The sequence below is a fragment of the Barbus barbus genome, assembly GCF_936440315.1.
Source record: "Barbus barbus genome assembly, chromosome: 5".
Lineage (NCBI taxonomy): Eukaryota > Metazoa > Chordata > Actinopteri > Cypriniformes > Cyprinidae > Barbus > Barbus barbus.
In genome coordinates this window covers 7,947,729-7,964,712 of record NC_136733.1, presented here as the reverse complement: position 1 = coordinate 7,964,712, position 16,984 = coordinate 7,947,729, and positions in this window count along the sequence as shown.

The following is a 16,984-nucleotide window of genomic DNA, read 5'->3' as shown; positions in this document are numbered from 1 at the left end:
TATATCTTCAAAAGATGACCTTTCAGAGCTCCGCCGTACTTATGGTGAGCAACACACAGAACTGATCAATGGGTGGATCAGTGGGTGGGCAAATCAGTAGCAGTAGTTGCTCTCCTGACTAGCAGTAGTTGCTCTCCTGAAACATGCCATTAACTAATGGGCTGTAGAGAGTGATTTCCCTGGGACTGTGTAGGCAGACCCACCATGTCTGGTAGATACTGCTGCCCTGCATGCATGTGGACATTGTTTGTAAAACATTCTTCTTTTCTCTGTACATATTAATTTTGTTTTGTACACTTCTGACAATTTGAACAATCCTGTAAACATGGTCATTGGACAACGTTTCTCAGTTATTTAACCATTTCCCAGATAATGTGTAAAAACTGTACTTAAGTACGCTGTGCCTCTAAAATGTAAAACAAAGTCTTTCTTTAAGACATTTGTATATCTGTATAACTATATCTAAAGTATATAACTATATATCTAATGAATTTAATGCAGGGTGTAACAGAGCAGACGAGACGTAAGGCATACGGATCCATGTGCAATGCTTTTATTCAGATGAGACATACACAGGCTCTGATGCAGCAGCCGCAATGTTAATGGGTTCTGAGGCAGCAGCAGCGGGATGAATGGAGTCCGAAATAACAACCGCGACATGTTTAGGATCAGGAACGACGGTAGTGTCAACACAGTACTTTGTTGTCGCCGCCATTTTGTGAGTTCGCTCCGTGGCTGCCATTACACGAGCGAACACGGAGTCGCGTTCCTCGGTGACACCCACAGTGAGCGCAGAACCAACAGTCAACAAAGCATAGTCCATAAACTGAGTGAGCGATGAATGCGGACCCTCGCGTCTAAGCTCAGATCGCAGAGGTTGATTAATGCCATCACAGAAAAACTCTATCAACAAACAGTCCGGTAAATCAGAGTAATTTGCAATGGCTAGATACTCCTGAATATAGTCCTTGAGTGATCACGGGCCTTGTTTAAGAGCTAATAATATACGTGCTATGTCCATACTTGGCCAGTGTTCCTCTGAAAAGCTGCTGGATCCATGTGTGGCCGAGTATTCTGTAACGGAGCCGACGAGACGTGAGGCATACGGATCCATGTGCAAGCTTTTATTTAGAAATATAGTCAAACACAGGCAGGGTCAAACATAAGCAAACAGATATGTTGAGGACAAGACACGAGTATTCCGAGAGCATGCATGGGTCGTCGATCGGCGAATAATATCCAAAGGGGCTTGACAAGAGGGGTAATCCGAGTACACAAGAAATAGTCCAAGCAGGGGCAAACAGAGCAAAACGATAGAGCAATCCAAAAATAAAAAAGCAAGAATCAAAACACAGGTAAACAGGCTAGGCAAGACTAAGATTATAAAACTAGGAGTAGCTCCGTAAAGTAGCTATCAGCTATGACTGTGATAAACGCTAAACAATACTCTGCGATCTGGCTGAGGAAGTCCATGGCTTAAGTAAGGCGTGTGATGGGAGTCATCTGTGTAATTAGTGCAATCAGCTGTGTGTGTGTGTGTGTCATCAGTGCAATGGATGATGGGAACTGTAGTCCGAGGTGAAGTGCAACAGTAGCGTAGTGCAAGAGTCCATGTGGTGAGCGGGTGACCTCAGGTGGTGAGTGAACGGAAGTTCATTGACCGGATTCGTGACACAGGGTTCCTCAAATCTTGCCCTGGAGGGACAATGTGCTGCAGAGTTTAGCTCCAACCCTGATCAAACTCACCTACCTCTGATTTTCTAATGATCCTGAAGAGACTGATTAGTATGCTCAGGTGTGTTTGATTAGGGTTGGAGCTAAACTCTGCAGGAAAGTGGATCTCATGGGCCAGATTGGAGGATCCCTGATTTAATGGGGATTACTTGGTTGAAAAATTTTTTTTGTGCAAAATGCTGAGACAGAATCAACATCACAAATGAATTTTAAATGTCAAATTCTTTTAAACTTAAAATTCCATCCACTTTATATCACTTGAAACTGGTAAGCTATGACTATTCCACATTAATCATGCATCTCATTTGCATGCAATGAAAAATACTGGCTGACAAATTTATTTTGCAATATTTAATGGTTTAATTATTATTATTATTATTACACTTTATGTATGTGTGTATACATGTGTGGTTGTGTGTGCAGAAGGTTAATATTCCCCTTTCACACTAAGCAAGAACTTTACCATACCAAGTTCTATAAAATATACCCAGAGTGTTGCAATATTCATTGGCAAGTGTAATCATCAGATTCCATTGAAGTGAATGTAAGTTTTGTGAACCCTGTTAACAATTGAAAGCATAGTAAAAATGATCTTAAACGGTGTTAAACAGAGTGGTGGTGATGCGACCACATTACAAAGCACATTAAACTGGAACTGCGTCTGTGAGGGAGAGAGAGTGGGAGAGATAGAGTATGTGCTTTCCATACATAATAAAATGTAATTGTTTGGCAAAAACATGGAAATGATCTGTTGTTTTTATCCTATTGCTAACTATATTTATTTGTTTGGCCAGTGTTGTTGTGGGTTTTGGTTCTTTTGCTGTTTTAAGCTGTAAGGACCTTTAAAATTACTGAAATCATTTGGCAAAGTGATACAGACATGTAATACAGTCAAGAGCTGCCTGGAACTATGTTCAACGTGCGTTTCCCTGAAAATACACACCTTAGAACGTTCGTCAGCCAATCAGATTCAAGCATTCAACAGCCCCGTAGTCTAAGGTGTAATAATTGCACTAACGTTAAAGGCAAATATCTTTGAAAGGTAAAAATTCACGTGCATACACATTTATAGTTAACACAACCACCATAACTGTCCCATAATTACTCAGTTTAAAAAAAATATTAGTTGACCTTCTGCATGTGACTGCATGTATCACATGTGTTGTATATGAGTCAAGTCAATATTATTTGTATAGCTCTTTTAACAATGCAAATTGGGTCAAAGCAGTGTTACTTCGGCTTGATATAAAGCTGGGTGGCTTTATATCAGCTTTACAGTATTTAGACGGGGAAATAGTTTGTCGAAATAGTGTCGTTCTCCTCTGGCCAGACAAAACAGCAGTTTAAATCTAGGCTAAAGCAGAATCAGACTGTGCAAAGGACTCATCTGGTTCCTGTGGTCTTGTCCCGATGGCCGCCTTGGAGACAGGGTCTTCACTGGGGATCAGTCTCTGGGGCTCATCTAGGTGTCCTGGCTGTAGAGGTCATCTCTAGGTGCTGATCCACCATCTGATCTGGATACAGTCTGGATCTGGGTGGTTACGGTGACCTCGGAATAAGAAAGAAACAGACTAATATTAGTGTAGATGCCATTCTTCTAACAATGTAACAAGTACATCAGGTGTTTTGGGAAGTGTTCCCGGTCCCAGTTGACCTAATTAATGCAGCCTAACAATCCTTTAACGGATTTGAATTATAGAAATGCGATAGTGTGTTATGTGTAAGACAGGTTAAAGAGATGGGTCTTTAATCTAGATTTAAAATGACAGAGTGTGTCTGCTTCCCGAACAGTGTTAGGTAGATTGTTCCAGAGTTTGAGCACTAAATAGGAAAACGATCTCCTGCAAAGATCCGCGCAGGTATTATCAAATGGCCAGAGTTTTGAGATGGCAGTGGACGTGAAGGACTATAATGCGATAAGAGCTCCCTCAAATAATGAGGTGCCAAACCATTCAGGGCTTTATAGGTAATTAGTAAGATCTTAAAATGTATACAATGTTTAATAGGGAGCCAGTGCAGTGTTGACAGAACCGGGTTAATGTGGTCATACTTCCTGGTTCTAGTAAGAACTGTAGCTGCTGCATTTTGAACCAGCTGGAGTTTGTTTATTAAACGTACAGAGCAACCACCCAATAAAGCATTGCAATAATCTAGCCTCGAGGTCATGAATGCATGTATTAATGTTTCTGCATTTGACATTGAGAGCATAGGTCGTAATTTAGATATATTTTTAAGATGGAAAAATGCAGTTTTACAAATGCTAGAAACATGTTTTTCGAAGGAAAGATTGCTATCAAAACGTACGCCTAGGTTCCTAACTGATGACGAACAATTTACAGAGCAGCCTTCAAGCATTATAAAGTGATCTAGGTTATTACATGCAAAAGTTTTTGGTCCAATAATTAACACCTCTGTTTTTTCAGAATTTAGCAGTAAGAAATTGCTAGTCATCCAGTTTTTGATATCAACTATACATTCCATTAGTTTTACAAATGGGTAAGTTTCATCAGGTTGCAAAGAAATATAGAGCTGGGTATCATCAGCATAACAGTGAAAGCTAACACCATGTTTCCTAATGATATCTCCCAAGGGTAACATGTAGAGTGTGAAAAGTAAGGGGCCATGTACTGAGCCTTGAGGTACTCCATACTGCACTTGTTATTGGTACGATACCTCTTAATTTACTGCCACAAATTGATGGCGGTCAGATAAGTACGATTTGAACCATGCCAATGCACTTCCTCTAATGCCAACATCATTTTCTAGTCTATTTAAAAGAATGTTGTGGTCGATAGTATCAAACACGGTGCTAAGATCCAGTAGCACTAATAGAGAGATACAACCACAATCAGATGATAAAAGCAGGTTGTTTGTAACTCTAATGAGAGCAGTCTCAGTACTATGATATGGTCTAAAAGCTGACTGGAAATCCTCACATATATCATTTTTCTCTAAGAAGGAGCATAGTTGTGATGATACTACCTTTTCTAATATCTTTTGACAGAAAAGGTAGATTCGAGATTGGTCTGTAATTAATTAATTCTTTGGGGTCAAGTTGTGGTTTTTTAATGAGAGGCTTAATAACAGCCAGTTTGAAGGTTTTTGGGACATATCCTAATGACAATGATGAGTTAATAATATTCAGAAGATGATCTATTACTTCTGGAAGCACCTCTTTTAGGAGCTTAGATGGAACAGGGTTTAAAATACAGGTTGTTGGTTTAGATGATTTAACAAATTTATACAATTCTTAATTTCCAATAGATGAGAATGAGCAGAATTGGTCCTCAGGGGATCTATAGTGCATCTGATGTGATACTGTGGCTGACAGCTGCATGGTTACAATTTTATCTCTAATAGTTTCGATCTTGGAAATGATGTGACGTGACATATGGCCAAGTATGGTGATCCATACTCGGAATTCGTGCTCTGCATTTTAACCCATCCAAAGTGCACACACACACTGTGAACACACCACCGGAGCAGTGGGCAGCCATTTATGCTGCGGCGCCCGGGGAGCAGTTGGGGGTTTGGTGCCTTGCTCAAGGTCACCTCAGTCATGGTTTTGAGGGTGGTGAGAGCGCTGTACATTCGCTGTACATACATACCCCCCACCTACAATTCCTGCCGGTCCACGACTCGAACCTGCAACCTTTGGATTACGAGTCCGACTCTCTAACCATTAGGCCACTTTAGTAGTTCATAAAGTCATTACTACTGTGCTACTGGGTAATGTCTGTACCTGCTGATGTTAGATTTTTTTGTTAATTTAGCCACTGTATTAAATAAATACTTAGGGTTGTGTTTCTTTTCTTCTAAAAGTGACGTAAAGTAAGCAGATATAGCAGTTTTTAATGCTTTTCTGTAGAATAGGGTACTTTCCTGCCAAGCAATACGAAATACCTCTAATTTTATTTTTCTCCAGCTGCGCTCCATTTTCTGGGCTGCTCTCTTTAGGGCCTGCGTGTGCTCATTATACCACGGTGTTGGACTCTATTCCTTAATCTTCCTTAAGCGTAAAGGAGCAACCGTATCTAAAGTGCTAGAAAAGTGAGAGTCAATAGTTTCTGTTACATCATCAAGTTGTTCTGAGCTATTGGATATGCTGAGGAATTGAGATAAATCAGTAAAATTATTTATAAAGTAGTCATTTGTGGTAGAAGTGATGGTTCTACCATATTTGTAACAAGGAGTTGGCTTTACAGCTGTAGCTATATGGAATATACACAAAACTAGATAATGATCTGAGATATCATTGTTCTGCTGCAATATTTCACTGCACTGACATCAATTCCATATGACAGTATTAAATCTAGAGTATGATTTCGACAATGAGTAGGTCCTGAAACGTGTTGTTTAACACCAATGGAGTTTAGAATGTCTATATATGCTGATCCCAGCGAATCTCTTTCATTATCAACATGGATCTTAAAATCACCAGCAATTAGGACTTTATCTGCAGCCAGCACTACCTCAGATAGAAAATCAGCAAATTCTTTAATAAAGTCTGTATGGTGCCCTGGTGGCCTGTATACAGTAGCCAGTACAAACATCGTAGGGGATTTATCATTAACACTTGCTTCTTTGTATAATGTTATATGAAGCACCATTACTTCGAAGGAATTATACTTGAAACCCGACCTCTGAGAAATACTGAAAATATTGCTATAAATTGTGGCAACACCTCCCCCTTTACCTTTTGGACGCGATTCATGTTTGTAACTGTAATCTTGGGGGGTAGACTCGTTTAAAGTAATGTAGTCATCTGGTTTTAGCCAGGTTTCTGTCAAACAAAGCACATCTAGTTTATGGTCAGTCATCATATCATTTACAAAAAGTTATTTTGTAGAAAGGAATCTAATATTCAATAAGCCAAGCTTTATCATTTGTTTATCTGTATTATATCTGTTTTTTATTTGTTGAACATCAGTTAAATTGTTACTCTTACTTTTGGAAGTTTTCTGTATTTTCTAGTTCGTGGAACAGACAGTCTCTATAGTGTGAAAGAGTCTCTATGTGCTGTGTCTCTATGTCTGCTTCCTGACCTGGGCCCCAGTTAGTTAAGTACGAACTCTAAGACTACGTGCCATATTTCTAGAGAAAAGAGCAGCACCACCCCAAGAGGGATGAAGACCATCTCTTTTCAGCAGGTCAGGTCTGCCCCAAAAATTCTTCCAATTGTCCATAAAACCTATGTTATTCTGCGGGCACCACTTAGACATCTAGCCATTGAGTGATGACAGTCTGCTATGAATCTCATCACCCCGGTAAGCAGGGAGCGGACCAGAGCATATTATAGTGTCTGACATCGTACTTGCAAGTTCACACACCTCTTTAACATTATATTTAGTGAACATCATTAGCGCCGAAGTGAATAACAATCTTACTAAATTTACGTTTAGCATTAGTCAGCACTTTTAAATTTGCCAAGATGTCAGGTGCTCTGGCTCTCGGTAAACATTGGACTATGGTGGCTGGTGTCTCTATTTTCACGTTCCGTACAGTAGAATTGCCAATAATTAGAGCGCTTTCATCTGGTTTCTGAATGGGGAGAACCTGTTTGATGTTTCGATTGGAACGGAAGAGTGGTGTTTTGACCCACGACTAGGCCGCATCACAGTAACCCAGTTTCCTTGCTGCACGGGCTCTACCGGAAACCGAACAATGTACAGGACTCCCTGAGCTAGTCGCATCCAAAGCAGTATCTACAGCCCTCACATTCTTACTGTCCTCAACTAAAGTTTGGATGCATGTCTCTAATTCTGAAATCTTCTCTGTCAGCCTAACTATTTCCCTGCATTTATCACATGTGAATCCCTCGTCGCCGACAGAGAGAGATAAACTGTACATATTGCAAACAACAATAGCAGAAGAAGCCATTACTCACCGTGATTGAAGAATGATTCGCTTACCACTGTTGTTTGATGAACTCGTGAAAAACGGAGCGAGAAAAAAGAAAACAATAATAGAAACACGAATGGAAGCGCGAGTGACAAGCTAACCGGCTAACAAATGCTAACGGGCTGCACTCGCAGTTTTAAAAAGCAAATGATCAAATTAGTTTGATAGATAATACCGAAATATGGTGGGAATTAAGTTATATATTTTCACTTTAAACAACAGAGAGTGAAAGAAATATAGAGATTCAACAGAAAAGTGAAGCTATACAGAGCTACAATCGCAAATCTCTCAGCAGCACGACAGACAGGGACAGACAGAAGCAATCGATCATCTCCAAATCATGACTCAAAATGTTTTTTTTTTTTTTTTTTTTTTAAATATCTGTATTTGATCCGTTTTTGCTGAATTCACTCTCTCTCTCTCTCTCTCTCTCTCTGTCCAGGTAACAATCTTTATATACTCAGATCTGATGTTGGTTACCAGAGAAGATGAACTGGGACGATGTAACGTCCTGCAAAACCCACTGTACCTTAGACAGCTGCAGCTGCGGGATGGTGAGTGACAACTACACACATTCACACAAATGCACAAACATTTCCAAAACTTACTCTTCAGGTGTTTTTCCCTCAGTGTCGACTTTCAATAAAAACTTGCTAACTAGCACATTATTAGGAAAGGTGATTGGCAAAGATTCATAAAAAACCTTATACTCCTTCTGTAGGTGAAGCTGATTCATGAACGATTTGCGCGAACATAGACATTTAGGTAGATTGCGGGGGGGGGGGGGGGGGGGGCATTCCCTTAAAAAACAAAAGTAATCCACTGCGTCTTCAGCGGCTCAGATGTCAGGAGTGAATGAAGACTGCTATGTTTATTATTACATCAAACATTCTTGTCATTCTTGAATTCTTCAACTTGAATTCCAGTGTCAAGCAGTATTGTTGTTGTAGTGGTGGTGGGGGGGGGGGCAGTTGAGACAGTTGGACAATTCAAAACAGCATCCCTCAATGGCCTCTGCATTGTCCAAAAAAATTAAAATAAAAAAGATTTCCAGACAGTCTGTAATCAAAAAGAAAAAGACAGAAAGCGACAGAGCCCATTATGTGTGCTGTGTAGTAATGTTCAGGAAAGAGGTGTTCTGACTTTTAACAATGGACTCAGATCACCAGCTTGAGCATCATTATAGAAACAAGCACTTCATGTTACCCACCCACCCTCCAGACAAAGACGGGTGTGGATAATGACACACATAGGTGCATTTACCATGAACAGGAACAGAACACTATCTCCAGAGAAGCTAAAAAAAAAACATTTATTTTGTTTAAAACAAGAGAAACATTTATTTTGCAGTCCAAGTGCAAACTGTGTCACAAGTACACAAGTTTTTTTTTACATTGTGTATAACACAAAATTAGTATTCTGTTATAATGTTATAGAGCATAACATACCATCAGTTTTATGTCTCATATACTTTTGTCTATTACGCATTTTACAAATCTCTTGAAATAATTTTTAGTTTAATTTTCTTAGAATGAGCATGTTTTTATTTATTTAAAAAAAATATATTTTTGATGTTTTGACTTTCTACGACAGTGGAGAGCAGACAGGAAACAAAGTGGGGGAAGGAGGGAGGGAGGGCAGGATCGGGAAAGGTCCTTGAGTCAGGATTCAAATTTGGGACGCCTGTAACGCAACAGTGTTACATGTCAGAGCACTTGCCCACTAGACTATTGGCACCAACGAAATGAGCATGTTTTTAAAGCAAGTTTGTGTAGTGTAATGACAAAAAGTGAAAATAAATGACATACAGGCCTTGATCTGCTTGAAATCATTTTTCAGGTTCCAGGTGGTTAAAACTGTGTTTGTTCTGATTCCAGTTATTCTTATTTGCCCTCTTACAAGAAGTTCAAAGAGTGTTGTACAGTAAAAATCATGAACATAAATTCAAACAAAAAAAAATTAGAGTACCTCTTTAAGGGAATGACAGTGGTCAATGCATGTAACAGTGGTAGAAGTTAAGAGAATCCTAAGAAGCGTTGCGACTCAGTACACAGAAGATTGGTGGAAGGAGCATTTTATGATTTGCGGAAGAGCTGATAATCTCAAAGATGATGGCGTACTAACTAGACATGGAGAATGTGCTCGGTCAGGTTCAAGAAGTAGAAAAGAAAATCTGTGGAGGTATTCAAGGTCTTCCTTGCAAATACGGATTAAGTTGTATGAAGGGCATACGGATATAATTTTGTATGAAGGGCACTAATCTACAAGATTAGGGGTTCTGTTAGATGTTTGTTGTAGTCTGTACCCAGAGATAGCCCCACTACAGAATGGATGAAAAGGGTCATAGTACACTATACTGGAGATTAAATTCCTCACCGAGCCAGATTTTGACCCGGAAGTGTCAGCATAAAATAAAATAACTTTTGTACTTCGTGATGAGTATAACAGTAGTGCCATGAATTTATCTTACCACCATCCGTAAGGGATGGATCAGGCACTCAGGCAGAGAATAAGGATGGTCTGATGCTTCACAATACAGGCAGAGATGGTTTTCCATTCATCTATTGGGCTCAGTGGGAGAAAGGTGTAAGAAGCTGAGGTGCATGGGTTCCTACAGAGCACTATAACAAAAAGAACTAAACTCTTCTGCAGCAGCGGAAAGGGTGAGGAGTGGACAGTGCAAAGTTGCATAGACTTGCTGACTTCATATGGTGGGGTACCCGGATGGAGTGCTGGATAAAGTTGGAAGTGACACCTCTCGGCTATGAGATGTGATGAAAGCCAACTTATTCAGTCTACTGACAGCTACTGGTTCGGATCAAAAGGAAAATTATAAGGGCATTTTAAACCATTCGGTACATAAGCAATGCATGGCCAGTGATCATGGGTTGCAAAGCCAGAAAAAGAAGGTGGAACAGCTAGACCAGAGTGTTAATGTTTTTGCAGCACACTGACGACCGGATGCCACTGGGTTCATGGTTGTATCTAGTCTTCTTTCAGGAAGAAAACACAGAGATGGCGGTTAAAAAATAAGTGCTTGGATCTTGTTGAAAAGACACAGCAGCATAACAGGTGTGTAGTGGGAGATGAGTGCACAGCAGACAATAGGAAACAGCTATGAATGGCAGGGAAAACATGAATGTCAGAAGTATGATAAAAACAATAAACAGACATGGATGAGTGTCAACACTGTGATAAAGTATACCCTGTAAAAAGAAATGGGAAAATTTTAATGTCAGAAGTATCATAAAAACAATAAGCAGAGATGGATGAGTGTCAACACAATTTTGACACATTATTGATGCTTAAGAAGGTCACACACTATATTAGAAACCAACAGGATGTAAACTAGCACAATGATTGGTGTAAAAAGTATTATTTTGTCTTATGTAATATGGAATACATTTTTAGCTTAATCAAGCAGTATAAATACATTTTGTTCAATGTTATAAAAAAAAAAAAAAACATCTAGTAGATTATGCTTAAGGGAAGAAAAACGCACTCATCTTTTTATTCATGAACATTCCATCCATATACGAACATTACAGACTTCTGTTAGATAAACAAAACTGTAAAAAAAGCTGTAAAATGAGTGGTGTTTAATTCACGTAGGCTACTGGTGCATGTTCTTCAGAATTATTATGGCTAAATCCTGTTTTATAAAATATTTTTGAAATATTTTGTCTAATCCCACAATGCATTTTTATTTTTTTGTAAATTATTTTATTTTATTGTATTGTATTTTTATTTTATTTTATTTATCTCCTTGTTTTAACATTGAGGCTTTTGTTTCCTTCCTTTGGGGTGGGAAGGTAGGGGAAAGGCTGTTATAATGAAAAGTGCTCTGCTGAAACAAACATTATATGCCACTTGATATGCTCATAAAATAAGACAAAATATGTTAATGTCATAGCACACTCTGAAATTGTCAGAGAGCAAAGAGTGACATCTGCTGTTGAATTTAGATATTTATTTTAAATTTTAACTGTCACGCTCTTAAAGCATTTTGTTTGCCAAATAAAATATTTAATATGATATGAAATATTTTGGAATAAAGCATTTTTGAAAATTAATTTACATCATGCATTACCAACATTTTTTCCCAACAGAAACCTTTACTGTAAAATATTAACTTGAAGTACCCCATTAGATTTTAAGCTGAATTCCACAAACATTTAGCATTTTTATAGTTCTCTGAAATTCTGTAGAGGAGAGTGGGTTGTCACACTTTATTTCAGTGAATTGCAGTGATTCTCAGTTTTATGTCAGTTTCCTTTGAGGCATATTGACATATTGACAATGAGCATATACTTTAGATTGTTGCTCTGTCTTTACTCAGGCACCTTAACAAGAGTATAGCTGTAAAGTTAATGAGGATAGCATTGCTCAGAATGTTTCCTCTTTGAACAGTTTTATGAGGAGTGGTTGACTTCATGCAGAGATCGTAAAACAACTATTACAAATGCATGCTGTGGTCAGTGAAATGTCCCTTTTCATTCTGGCTGGAATAGGGTGTGGGTTGAGTAGCAAATATCATCACTTGCATGTAAAAGCCATTCCGTAAATGTCTTAACTAATTTAGTGAGATCAGTGAGTGTAAATGAGCGTGGGACAGGATGACAGTCACAGCGCAGCAACAAAAGAACCAGCAGGTGTCTCACACACAGAGGACTGTACAACTGTCTCTTCTGATCAGTCTCTCTGGTAATTATTTGAATAATGGCATTAGATTGGTTATATAAAAAGACTGGAATAATACATTTTTGAAAGTCAATATTTACCCAAATGGTTTTACAGAACATTATTTATGCATAGTTGAAAAAAGTTACAATATAGTTGCTATTAACAATCTTAAATAATTGCAAGATTCAGTCTTCTGTAAAAATGTAATTTATAGATGGGTAGTTGAAGAAAACATAATTATAATTCATTGGTGCATTGGAGTCTTTAGTCAAAATTACACAACTGTTACTGTAAAAATAAAATAAAAATGCAATTAAAATTACACATGGTGAAAGATGTGAAAGAAATTGTGAAAACAGAAAATATGGATGGAAAAGGAAAGGCAAAGAGAGTAAGAATAGTTCACTCAAAATGAAAATCATTTTGTCATTTATTCATTTATTCACCTTTATGCTATTTCAAACTAAAATGTATATATTTTTTTACTCTGCAACACAAAATAAGATATAAGATCACTTTGCATGATTAACAGACCAATATGTAAGTGGATAAATGTAACCACTGGAGTTGTATGGATTACTTTTACACTACCTCTAGACATTACTGTACATTTTGTAGCTTTAAATATACCTTTTATTTAAAAAAGAGCTGAAGCATTCTTCAAATATCTTTTTTCGTGTTCCACAGAACAAAGTAGTTAATGGCAGAATATACTGATATCTGACTAATGAACAAATAAAGAGTTATTGTTTTATAATTAAAGTGAGCATGTAAAAGTAAAGGAAAAAATATTTTTTGAGTGACTTGTGATGTGTACAATCTAATACATACACAAACTGCATAACACACTAGTAAAAGGAAAACGAAAACACATCACATGACCCCTTTTAAGTTAACTGATGATCCTGGCAGATAGTATCCTGCCAATCAAAATGGCATGTCAGACAAATTATACAGCACTATGTGTTAAGAAAATGTTGAATGTCTGTTGAATTGAGGGTTTTCTATCCATTTTTCCACTTTGAAACAGTCCACTCGAAACGAGCCTTGGCCCACAGGACACAACGGCGCATCTGGACCATATTCACATATTGCTTCCTTTTTGCATGATAGAGCTTTAGTTGGCATCTGCAGATGGCACAGCGGATTTTGTTTACCGGCAGTGGTTTCTGGAAGTATTCCGGGGCCCAGTCAGTAATGTCAATGACAGAATCATGCCGATGGGTGGTGCAGTGTTGTCTGAGGTTCCGAAGACCACGGGCATCCAACAAATGTCTTCGGCCTTGACCCTTACGCACAGAGATTTCTCCAGTTTCTCTTAATCTTTTGATGATGTCATGCACTGTAGATGAAAGCCTTTGCAATTTAATATTGAGGAACGTTATTTTTAAAGTCTTCCACAATCTTTTTACACACTCTTTCACAGATTTGAAAGCCTCTGCCCATCTTTACTTCAAGTCAAGTCAAGTTGAGCTTTATTGCCATTCTGCTACATGTGTGGACATATAGTGAAATGAAATGTCGTGTCTCACAGGACCACGGTGCTACATACTAGTTAAACATAAGATAAACATACAACAATGCAGGTATAAGAGAGAAAAAAAGAGCATTTGACTATACATATATTATAAATACTATAACTACTATACCTAGTTGCCTAGACATACACAAACTGAGACTGTACAAGAACTTTACATATGTACTGTACATGAAATTGTGCAAAAAGATAGAGATAAAAATAAAAAATGTATATATATTTCGTACATTAAATTGTTGTGCAGATTAAAGAGAGATTTTTTGGGAACCAGCGCATAGTGCAAAAAGATTTGTAGTGCAATGCTCAAGTAAACATTTTTTTTATTGAGTCTTTGTAGCAGGGAGTGTTCATAGAAAGTGTCTAGTGTGCATATAGTGGGATGAGTGCATTACTATAGGTGGTTTGTATAGCCCACTCACCTGTGTGTAGCACACTCAGAATTGCACTTAGGAAAAGTTGTCAACTATATTAATGATTTGGGTGAGTGGGGGGGGTCAGGGAGATTGGAGTTAAGAGCTCTCACAGCCTGGGGAAAAAGCTGTTGAGCAATCTGACAGAGCGAGCTTTGATACTCCGGTACCTGCTACCTGATGGTAGGAGCTGGAAGAGGTTTTGGGAGGGGTGCTGGAGGCCTTGCTGGAGCATCGTGCAAGGAAAATGTCCAGGATGGAGGGGAGAGGGGCACTGATGATCTTTGCGGCAGTGTTCACTGTCCGTTGTAGGGTCTTGCGGTCAGCAGCACTGCAGTTCCCATACCAGACAGTGATGCAGGTGGTCAGCACGTTCTCAATGGTGCCCCGGTAGAAAGTGGTGAGGATGGGTGGCGGGAGACTTGCCCTTTTCAGCGGGCAGAGAAAGGGGAGGTGCTGTTGTCCCTTCTTGTTGAGTGACGTGAAGTTGGTGGTCCAGGTGAGATCCTCTGAGATGTGCACCCCCAGGAATTTAGTGCTGCCGACTCTCTCCACTGTTGAACCGCTGATGGTCAGTGGGGGGGTGGTCAACGGAGTTTCTCCTGAAGTCCATCACAACCTCTTTTGTCTTACTCACATTGAGGGACAGGTTGTTAGCACCACACCATTTCGCCAGCTGTGCCACTTCCTCTCTGTAGAGCGTCTCATCGTTGTTGCTGATGAGGCCTACCACAGTTGTGTCATCAGTAAACTTGATGATGTGGTTGGAGCTGGACTTGGCAGTGCAGTCGTGGGTCAGCAGCGTGAAGAGCAGTGGGCTGAGCACACAGCCTTGTGGGGCACCTGTGCTCAGTGTGGTAGTGCTGGAGGAGTTGCGGCCGACACGGACTGACTGAGGTCTTGCAGTTAAAAAGTCCAGGATCCAATTACAGAGGGGGGTGTTAAGGCCCAGCAAGTTTAGTTTGTGGATGAGCCGTGGGATTATAGTGTTGAATGCTGAGCTGAAGTCGATGAACAGCATTCTAACATAGGAGTCTTTCTGTTCCAGGTGAGTAAGAGCTAGGTGGAGAGTGGTGGATATTGCATCGTCCGTGGAACAGTTTGTACGGTATGCAAACTGGAATGGGTCCAGTGTGTTTGGGAGACTGGACTTGATGTGATGCATGACTAACCTCTCAAAGCACTTCATCATGATTGGGGTCAGTACTATGGGACGATAGTCATTCAGACAGGACACGGGTGACTTCTTTGGTATTGGAATTATGGAGGTGGATTTGAGACACGTGGGGACGACTGCCTGGCTCAGCGAGGTGTTGAAGATGTCTGTTAGGACATCCGTCAGCTGTGCAGCACAGTCTCTCAGTACACGTCCAGGTATGTTGTCAGGGCCCACAGCCTTTCGTGGGTTAATCTGGGACAGGGTCTTCCTTACGTCGGCTGGAGAGAGACAGAGTAGTCGTTTGGAGATGTGAGTAGTTTCTGTGCAGGTGTGTCGTTCTGTATCTCAAAATGTGAGTAGAAGTGGTTGAGTGCATCTGGTAAGGATGTGTCATCATCACTGGCCTGTGGTGGGGGCTTGTAGTCAGTGATGGTCTGAATGGCTTGCCACAGTGTCTTTACTGTCTGTGAAGTTGTTGTTAATTTTTTTAGCATATTGTTGTTTTGCCTTCTTGATGCCATGAGACAGATTGGCTCTTGCTGTTTTGAGGGCTGCTTTGTCTCCTGATCTGAATGCTTCATCTCTGGTCTTTAGCAGCCCACGAACCTCTGCTGTCATCAATGGCTTCTGGTTGGCACGTGTGGTATCATCTATGCACTTTTTGATGTAAGCAATCGCAGTTTCAATGTACTCCTGCAGGTCTGTGTGGTTGTTGTAGGTGGCTGCCTCTTTAAACATGTTCCAGTCTGTGTCCTGGAAGCAGTCCTGCAGTGCTGAGGTGGCATTGTGAAATTATTATGTGAAAAACTATGAAAATTATTAAAAATCATTTTGCACCATTGTTTCATCACTTCACAGTGTCGCAATGACCGTCTTTTTGCAGTAAAGGACCAGTCATAGTTTAATGAGTGGGAAGATGACACGAAGCGATGCGAGTTTAGCTCCAATGAAATCAGATGAGCGCACATACAGTTCCCGATCGGGGCAAAGTTCACGGGATTTTGTCCATAAAATGATAAGAGCAAACATTATTTTAACATATTTTATTATTTCACACTCAGTATTTTAACTTAAGCGCTGCCACTCATGCATACTGCGCCGGACATGACAGGTTTTCTGGTACGCAAAATAAGTATTTAAAGGAATTCCTTAGCTTATTGCCATTACTGTGGCAGCCAACAACAGCACAGCTTAACCCTCCACACATTTTTATATTAAGTTATATTGAAAAAGTTTAAATTCAGTCAATCTTTTTTTACCCCGTCTTAACGGATTTCTATGGAGACCGGAACATGAGAGAACCCAAACGGAAGTTAGAATCTGTCATGGCACCGCTCATCAGTAACTCAGGAAAAAGGTCTGTAGCAGACATCACATTTTTAAATGAGCTCATTTAGTGGATAAAAGTGTCAAATTTCTCAGTTTAAACATTTGTTATTTTCTCTATGTTCTAGGTTTTGTGAATAAAATATTGGCTCATGTGAATTGAAAGTCTTTTAGTTTTAATTTTATTCAAATTAAAAAAGACGTCCCAACATTTCCGGAATTCGGGTTGGCGTT